General features: G+C 49.7%; 1 protein-coding gene across 3 annotated transcripts in view; it reads right to left on the reverse strand.

Annotated features, from left to right (window-relative positions):
- Positions 1–9,037, reverse strand: part of Tmprss2 (transmembrane serine protease 2) — a 41,123-nt gene extending 32,086 nt beyond the window's left edge. The window contains exon 1 of one of the 3 annotated variants that reach the window (XM_050162035.1): positions 8,893–9,037. The gene's annotated coding sequence lies outside the window, so the exon portion shown is untranslated. The remainder of the gene's footprint in view (positions 1–8,892) is intronic. The other 2 variants (XM_050162033.1, XM_050162034.1) reach the window with 2 other exon arrangements.
- Between the last annotated feature and the right edge of the window lie 1,020 nt (positions 9,038–10,057).

A 10,057-nucleotide genomic window follows, 5' to 3' on the forward strand; every position in this document is an offset into this window, starting at 1 on the left:
ATGGCTAGAAACCAATTATGAGTGAATACATCCCATGTTCCTCCTTTTGGGTCTGGCTTACCTCACTCAGGATAGTGAGAAACACCCTTTTTAGAGGAACTCCATGGGTGTGTTCCTCAAGGCACCTGCCATGGAACTGGTGGCCTGCAACTGAACACCATAGACAGTTGCATTGGACTCTTCTACATGAGCCTCACAGGGTTGCCTAAGCTTTAGCAAGTAATGTGCTTTAAAAGTTCCTTATAGCAATGTGAAATAGCACCCCAGCTGTGTGCTGCTTTAGAAGGGCATGAACATAGGCTAGGCATGGGACTTGCGGTCCACAGGCCAGCTCTACTCCCTGGCTCTGCTTCTGGCTAGAGCTCCTGCTTCCTGACCTACCAGAAGACAGCGAGCAGCTTCAAGCTCCCACTGATGCAGACAGGAGGTGGTCCTAGGCCATTTCCTGAACAATGATCCACAATAAGTCCTTCTTCCTGTAAGTTGTTTTGTCAGCTGCCCATCACAAGGAAGAAACGGTGAATGATATACAAATCCACCCCCCAACCTGTTTACTATCCCAAACCCTAACATGCAGACCTAATTACTTTGACCGACTTGATGGTGTGTGGTTATGAAAAGAAGTCCCTGGGCCATTTCCTAGGCAGTCATGTGTGAAAAGTCAATATTAAGCAGAGATGCCATCAGCAGCAAGTCCCTTTCTAAAGCAAGCCGTCTTCTGAACCTTCACACACTCCCTCATGAAAATCTAGTTTAATGAAACCTTGATAAATCTGTTTACTGAGAATCCCAATTTTCAATAGTCCTCTATCATCCTCAAACGATACCTGGTGAGCCTGACTTGCCTTCAGCAGAAACCCTGTCAAAGTCAGGCTAACCAGATTTCTCTCACCCATACTGTCTCTTACCAATTTCTCATCCACAGACACTGCTCCATGCTGTAGGTTCCCATTCTCCCTTGCTGAGTTGAGAATCAAAGTCTCTTCCCCACCACAAAGTTCCCTGCCTGCTCACTCCACCTGCTGAGATGTTCCTGACTCCATTAGTGCTCACCTTGCCTTAATGGAGGTTGTTGAATTACTGTTTTTCATTGCCATCCTCCCTATGACGGCTTTGCTTCACTCCTCCCATCTGGACTTGAAATGATTCAAGACTACTCTAAGAAACCATCATGGGGGGGAAAGGGAGTTTATTCATCCACAGGATAATGGGCTGGAAGGAGTTCAGAAGCCTGGAGAAGCCCTTTTTATCTATAAGAACCAGACACTAAAAGTGCTTGCTAAGCAAGCATGAGACCCTGAGTTTGGACCCCAGAACCCTCATAAAAGTCTGGGCATGGAGGTGCCCACCTGTAATCAATCCTAGTGCCAGGGAGGCAGAGCCAGGAGGATCACTAGGACACAAAGACATTATTTCCTATCCTGTGAGTTCCAGGCTCAGTAAAATACCCTATCTCAAACACTGAAGTAGAAAGAGATGCAGGAAGACACCCAGCATCCACTCTGGATCTCCACGTATGTACACATGTGTATGCACACCTACACACACTCAAGAACACATACACATGCATACATTACACTACACACCTACAAGCCTGACAGTTAAATACACAGAAAGTAGTAGGCAGCACTACATAGCTAGAAGCCACGAAACTGGGGGCCAGGCTTTAGGTGGGACTAGAATCCCAACCTAGATTCAGTCTCTCACTAGCCATGACCTGGGAAAGTCCTATGCCTCAATTCCCTTTCAAGATATAAAAGAGATTATACTGATCTCGGGAGCTTGAGTAAATTAGCAATAACACCATAGGCGCTGGTACACAGTGTCACCATAGTCTTAGCTAAATAAAAACTAATTTTATCAACAACCTGCAATGAAGAAAGATGATAATGGCTTGGAACACTGAATCGGTCACAGTAAAAATTTACCAGGTCACTCATTTCTTCACTTGTAGATCAAACAAATAGAAGAATCAGGTCATGTTCAGAGATTCTAGGTTTTTCTAATGTTAAAGTCAACAACTTTCTGGGTTTGAGGAAGGAAAGTGAGTAACATACAGCCGAGAGGGGTCACCATTTAAAATGTGTGGGAAACACCTACGCATGTTAAAATGGTACAATTGTCACCCACTGGTGTGACTTTTCTACAACCACTTTGTAAAACAGACTCCAAGCTTGGACCGCTACCTGGTGCACCCTGATTTCCTCCCACAGGCATGGCTAGCCAGGCCACCCTCCCAGGGTCCTTCCAGAAGAGCCCAGCTGCACCGGCTCTCATTCCTCTGAGTTCCTGCTAGCTTGTTGGTCTGTCACACCAATTATGGGCTTGGTTGAAGTTTCAGGAAATGAAAATCCAATCCGTTGGCAGTTTTCCAAGCTTGGGAGCCCTCTGAAAGGAGCAATGACTTGGTGCTTGAAATTCACGCAAGGAGGAAGCCAGGAGCTCAGCCATGGATTGTCAAGGGAAAACCACCAGAGACAGAAGACAGCAGAGATTCCTATTCTGTCCAGAGAGTCTGTGGCCCATCAAACACAGAAGCCAGAAATATGAAGAAGGCCTAGTTCAGCTACTATGAACTTTGGAAGAGGAGAGGGTGGCCTGAACCTTGCAAAAATGATGAAAGTAGCCACGCTCACACTAAGTGGAATCCATCACGTTCAATCCTGATCATCTTCTAAACAGGGATTTCTACAAACCCCTGTGACTGACACCTATGCAGCGACTTCTGAAAGGAGCAAGACATAACCTGACAAGAGATCTACCCTTCATTCAAAGGACCCTGATGCTTGCCTTTGACCCAAGAAAGCCAGCCATAAGGAAGGCTTTTAGGAAACTGTCCTTTAAGGGGCAGGAAAACAAATGAGGACAAGGTTCCTAAGGGTCCCTGGATGGCAGCCTTGTCCACTCCATCTCATTGAAACAGCATCATGGAACTAAAACAAAAGCAAACAAAAACCCGCTTTCCCAAATAAGAACTGCCTTTCAGTCCTTTCCTCTGCAAATGAGGACAAATTCATTGATGCTAACTTGTATTCAAGAATGTGGGATGGGGGCTGGAGAGATGGCTCAGAGGTTAAGAGCATTGCCTGCTCTTTCAAAGGTCCTGAGTTCAATTCCCAGCAACCACATGGTGGCTCACAACCATCTGTAATGGGGTCTGGTGCCCTCTTCTGGCCTGTAGGCATACACACAGACAGAATATTATATAATATATATATGAATGTGGGATGGCCCAAGTGACTGAAGTCCACTGATGTCATCACCCACCACTCCATGCTGGTTCCTTCATGAGCCCCCTCCCCCGAGTGCCAGGTACAGTTCCAGCTGCCAGAGGTGGAAGGGGACCCCCAGAATCTGTGCCTTTTTTCCACCTCCAATACCACACTGTGAAGCCAATAACACACTGAAGAAAACCATGACACAAATAAAGTCTTCGTAGGGACACGGTGCACTTGTTAGGCAAAAGCTAGTCAATAGTAGAATAGGTGGAGGCTAGAGACATTCAGCAGAAACACGTATTGAACATAGGGATACTGCCCTAGCAGGGGGAAGGTGTCTACAGAGAGACACTTGTACTATCAGACTACAGAAACAGTGGCCTGGAAGAATTAAGACTTCCTCAGGAACTCTACAGTAGAGAAGGAAAAGGCTGAAGCCTAGTGCCAACCAGAGGAACTTCCTGCCCAGAAGGAGATTTCACAGTTCTGAGACCGTGCGGGAGAGACTGGAGCTGATAGAACGGTGGATCAGATATGTGGGACCGGACCATACCTTGAGTAGGACTGCTTAGATGTGCACACATCTTACCCTCTATTTAAACATAGGTCTCATGTAAGAACCTCCAAAATGGAATTAGGGTCACCGGACCCCTTTATTTGTTCCTTCTCCCAATGTGGCCAAATAATAAATCTACTTTCTCTGCTCTGCACTATTGGAGATAGGTGGCTGGGCCAGGTTCATTGGGAGTGCCAGCTCTGGTAACCAGAGTGAGAGAAAGAGAGAAAGAAAAACAAAATGCCTCAAAAGAGGCAGGCCCACACCATCTGAGTTTGTTTTTCTATGAATGCCTCCTTGTCCCAAGGATATTACAAACTTTTCAGGGTGGGAATTAAGTCACACATGCTCTCTCATACACACAGAAACATACACACACAGACACATGTATACAAACACAGGCACACATGCACACATAAACAGACACACATACACATATGCACAGATACACCAATGCACATATGCATAGGCACACACACACTCGCACACAAACACACACCTGCGCACACAGGCAGAAACATGCATATACACATAGACACACACACAGACCACAGATACAAATAGACACACACATACAAACAATTTTTGTTTTTTTAAGTTTTTCGTTTTTGTTTACATTCCAGAGGCTACATGAGTAAGATAAAATTGAACAGCCAGGGAAGGGAAGCCCACACTAGGACATTTCCAGCTTCACAAGCTGGGCATGGTGGGTGACCCCACAGACTTCAGGTACATAGAGCTGAGCATACGTCTAACACTGAGACAGAAAGGTGCCAGGTCACGGAAAGGGAACTCCTCAACACACATCCAGGCCCCTGACCTTGCCCAGGCCACTCTGTTTAAGGAGGATATTGAGTAACAACTCTCTCATAAAGATGGAGTGAAAGTGTGTTCTCCAGCTCTGCGCTCAGTAGAACAGAAAACGGCTTTGCCCTCAGGATTAAGGAACTGAAGCAGCCAGAAATCAGGCTTTTACTGAGCCCAGGGAAACCAAGTTTCCCACAATTAAAAAGTTCAGCTGATGTTGGGAGCTACTAGGAAAGTGTGAAGTCCTCAAAGCACAGAGCCTGGACTGGAAGGTCAGATTCCCAGGGCACTCTGGAATAAAAATGACTAAGAGTTAGCTACAAGGTCACTACCGATTCATTAGAATGTATTGTTGACGGCAAACTTGAACGCTTTTCAGAGTTCTGTTCAGAAGAACCTCCAAATCTGTGGTTCCTAGAAATCATCTCTCTCCTGGAGCTCAGATTATTCAGATTCAAAAAGAGCTCAGAGCCACCTGCCTGATGACTCTTGGAAAGCGAGGGCCATAAATTAAAGGGAAATTGACTCTCTGTGTTGTACCTTGGGCAAACAAGCAATAACAAAGCCAGATTTGTTTCATCCTCCAATTCAGCTCTCATGAGAACACAACCTTGTTACCATCTCATGCCTCAGTCATAGCATCGAGACCGAGGTTTCTGTCTACCCACTGCCTTTGTGTGGATTTCTACAACTACAAGCCTCTGCTGACCTTCACACAGTAGGTGCTTTGTTACCATTCCCTGCCCCTTGAGCCCAAGCCCCCATGCTTGATGGCTCACCTGTGCACACAAGCAAGACAGGCAGACTTCCTCTCTTCACCCATTGCCTACACGACTTAAGTCTCTCGGCTGCCTGACCTCTTCAACGTCCACCCTGCGCACAATGTAGGTCACTGACAATATACATGCCCTCCAGCATCCCACATGGATTCTCCTCCCAAGATGTCTCTATGTGTTCCTGTTTCTTTCTCCGGATGATCACCTGCTGGAAGAACCAAGCCCTGGGTACAGCTATACTCCTTTCCAGAATCCCAGATCTACTCCGGGGTCATCCTGTAGGGTGGCCACTGAGATCAGATGAGACTCTAAGGACCACATTCCCCCCACCCACCCAAGAACACACAGGCAGGTTTTAGATCGTAGTTGCCCTGGTATGAGGTACGCATGAACCACCCTCCTTCATGACCAGGTCCACTACACTTGTGGCCTCATGTAAAGGCTCCCCAAGCTGGCCTTTGAGGTCTCAGCTCTTGGGATCATGATGCTCCTGAACTCGTCCTGGGACAGCTTGGGGTGGGGAGCTAGGGATTATTCTAGAAAGTGTGGAAAAACCTGCATAAGCAAGGTTTAGCGATTTCAGCCTTCAGGACAGTTAGGGGAACAATTGGGTGAGCAACGGTGGATGGAAAAGCTTCCCCACATGCTCCGTGAGAGTTCTTCTGCCCACCCCCAGATGCCTCCTTTGCCTTGCTCCCCAGCAGGGCCAGTTTCAGGAACCCAAACTGACCAGCCACTTGACTGACTAGTCGCCCTTCCTTGCTTCCTTACCGTAGCCCAGGGTTGGGCTGACCAGGAGTTCCCAGACACAGAACTTTCTGCAGAGTTTACAAAAAACTCTTGGTTCCCACTTTCAGGGCTTGATGAGTACTCAGAACCAGAGTGATACCTCATGCTAAGGAACCTCCCCCTCACTCCTCATCTTCCTAAGCTCCTCAATGCTTAAATGCAAAGAGTGAAGTAGTCAACTAGATTCTTGATTTCTATTTCATGGTAGCTCCTGGGCTCAGGGTGAGCTCATTGCTAGGAGCGACCCTCTCAGACTACGAAAAAGTTGGTACTGGAATACCATTCTTCATATATCCAGGCTTCATCACCTGCAGAATAACCACACACATGTCAGTCACTCATGACCCTATAATCCAGGATTCAGTCTTCTGGCCCATTAAGTAATACCCAGGCCCTGGTCACTGTGGGGCTGCAGAAAGAGATGAAGCTTTGGGGTTAGGAAGCATGGCAGCCTGGCTCCAGACATCTGAGGTACCAAGATTTTCTAGTCTTCATTCTTAGTTTTCATCTCCACTTCTTTTGACTTGCCGCCACACTATGACCTCAGGACTAAGGGGAGGAAAAAAGAATTGAAACTCTTTGCAGGTAGATGGTCAACAAAGCCCCTTGTACACACCTTTGCCTGAGAGTACAATGCTTACAGCATTGACCCTGAGGTCGGCAGCCTTTGTTCTGCTTTCCTGATTCTGCTCTTTAGATCCCATAGGGGCACCAGACAAGCTACCTAGCCTTTGCATCAGACTCCAGCTGAGGTGAGGCAAACAGGTTATAAAGAACTCGTTAAGTGTCCACACGACGGTGTGCAGCTATTGTACCAGTGTGGTCAAACTTCCTCCTCCAGTGATAAGAGTGCCACTGGCAAACAAATTCTCTACACTTGACTCCTAGATCTTTCAGCTGGAAAGCCCACAAAGGTGTGTGTGTGTGTGTGTGTGTGTGTTCCTGTGCACATGCACATTTAGAATCAAACCTGGGAATGAGCTGAGAACATAGACCAGACATGCCTGAAAAGAACAGACTGAGATATGAGTCCCAGCTTTCTGTAAGCAGTCCCCAGCTCTTGAGAACACTCCTCAATTCTTGCACTTGGTCTCCCGTCTTGATGGCACTCCAATTTTTCCCCCCTCTTTCTTCTTTCATTCTCTCTTTAGACAGGGTCTTACTGGGTAGCCCTTGATGGCCTTGACCTCACAGAGTGCCAGATGTGCCTGCCTCTACTTCTCAAGTTCTGGAATTAAAGATAAGTCTCACCACACCTGGCTTTTGAGTTTTCATTCTTATGCCATACGAAGGTCACTGGAAGAAGTCCCCCAAGCACCTCTTCAGTAGAAGCACGGGAAAGGTGAGGAATAGGTCACCTTGCTTACCTGGAGGTCCTTCACCACCCACTACCGCAGTAGCTTAGCAGCCTGGGACATTTTATCCTGTGTCCCCAGTGAAACTGCCCAACCCCCAGCTTTCCTGCTAGGAAGGAAACTTGTTAACCTCACTTGCAGAACCTCTCCCCTCCTCCTGAGTCAGGTAAACAACCCCCACCTCACTTTGGATTTTCAGAGCACCTTGTTAGGTGCCCTTTGGAACTTTCCACAATGTCTGGCTCTTGCCGGATAGAAGCTGAAGGAACCAGCACTGGATGGCTTGTCTTAGCTACAGGACTTAAGTATTTGCATGCAAGATCTTCAAACCCAACCCTTGTAGGGTCCCCTGCTTTCCAAGTCCACCTAGGGCTGCCACGCTTGCTTTCTCCTAAACTAGCTGCCAGAGGCCTATGCGCTCGGGACAGAACTACTGGATATCGAAAAGGGCCTGGTCTCTCAGCAAGCAAAAGCACAGCCACAAGGCACACACACCCTCCGAGGCATGGACACACAAACTTTCAGGCAGTGGGACAGTTCATTTCTTCAGCTGGGCTATCGGGTCCTCTCACACAGCGTCCACTGCCTAGCTATCCCGTTGGGTTACTCTGCCACCATCCCAAGTCCCTCCCGATAAGAGATACACGTGCTCGGGTGGTCAGCCTTCTCCTGAATGGGCACCTCGCCCCTGGCAGCCGGGCCGGCTTCTCCAGTGCCAGCCCTTCCAGGGCCCGCTCCAGTGAGAGCTCAGGGCCAAGGCCGCCCGGTCCGCAACATCGACCCGGACCACCGCACCGGGCCGCTGGAATACTCCCTTCCCCCAGCTGGCGGGCGGTTCGCGTCTTGACAGGGTCCCAAGGGCCCCGCAGCGCCGCCTGTATCGGTCTTCTGCATCTCTACCAGTTTCCAGTTTCTCTCCACCTCGGTAGGGACCAAGGAGCGGAAGGAGTTCAGGTAACCAGCCGGACCGCAGAGATTTTCCCGAAACAAAGAGAACTGCGGACGAATCTCTGCATCTACGTCCTAGGATAGGACTACTGGTGGTAGGAGCCAGGAGCCTGCTCCACCGAAGGTCCCCACCCCCAGAGACCCTCTTCTCCAATACATAAGCTAGGGGCCGGCAGGACATAAACCAAGCCGCGAATCTACGGAGTCGACCTGGGGTCTCAGTCACGGGATCTGGGTCTCCAGGTCTCCTCCCAGTCCCCAGAACGTGCTCCCGGTCCGCTCAATCCCAGACCGTCGCACCTCTCGCGCCCTGGCCTCGCCTAACCTACTGTACCCCAGACGCCCCAGCCGGGCACCGTCGGGTGGACCCGAATCACCCCCATTTCACCTCCCAGGCAGGGACCCAGTGTGGAGACCACGAGCTTGTCCCGCCTGCTGCTCACCTGCTGCGCTTCCCGCCCCTCTCCGCCTGGGCCCAAGCTCTGGATTTCCTCGTCCGTCCCAAGTCCCCCGACCTCCCCCAGCTCTTGCTTAAATCTCCGGAGGCGGCGTCCTAGATTTAGGCAACACCCCTAAACGCAGGTGCCGGGTCACCTCGGCCAGGAGGAGGGGACGACCGGGAGCGCCTGTCCCGGGGAAGGAGGAGGAGTTTCCCCGAGGGAAGCCCAGGGCGCGCTCCTCCCCCACATGGCGGGACCAAAAGAGACCAAAGGCATTTCCCTGGCAGCGACCCGCCTCCGTAGCTGTGCACCCTCGAGGGCCAGGCCCATGGGACCGTCAGGGTACCGGCGCGACACCGTCCTTGGACTGTTGTGTGAATTAACGGGGAAGACCTTAAGGGAGCGCTAACCCGGCCCCCTGGAAGCCCGAGAGCTGCTGGTTCACAGTCCCAGCAGGCTCTCTTCTGCGGACACCAAGGAGGCCTCTGTGCCAGGACCCAGTTGGCAACATCACCTCTAAAGCGTAGGTGACTTAGCTCCCAGGCTAAAGACCCTCCCCAGTGTGCTCAGACTTTCCTACGGAAGAAAATACCTTGGATTTTCCTCACCTACCCCACCCACCAAACCCCCAGCACCCAAAGTCCCCTGGGAAGCTTCCAGAGGCAATGGGACTTTGTTTGTACCGAGGGTGGGGCAGAAATGAGGCAGAGGATGCGCTCTCTGAAGTCTCTAAGACCCGGTCTACGTCAGGTGACCAGCAGTCTCCTAAGCAGCTCTCCCTCTGAGAGGAGCCTGAGCTGTTGATTTTGTAGAACTGAAGAAGACACTGGAGAAGCCCAGAATAACTGCCCCTTTTGTAGGGGGGCAGTTCACAACCACAAAAATCGGCCTCTTTGTAAAGGTGTCTTGTCTGTGCCGGAAAGAGAGCTTCTCTATGACACGTTTATCCACCCGATCTTTCTCTCCAGGCTTTTTCCCCTAGCACATTCCCGTTTACCACCACAGACCCATAGCTTGCCTCCACAACCCACACAGGCAGCAAACCCTATTTCTCTGTAGAACCTGGTAGAGAATATAAGGTTAAGCCCTGGACAATCTCACAGTCTCAGACTGATTTTTACACTGTGTAGCCCTAGCTGTCCTGGAACTTGCTATATAAGCCAGGTGG

This window comes from Alexandromys fortis, unplaced genomic scaffold, assembly GCF_014885135.2.
Source record: "Alexandromys fortis isolate MF-2015 unplaced genomic scaffold, M_Fortis_MF-2015_v1.1 scaffold_128, whole genome shotgun sequence".
NCBI classification, from domain to species: Eukaryota; Metazoa; Chordata; class Mammalia; order Rodentia; family Cricetidae; genus Alexandromys; species Alexandromys fortis.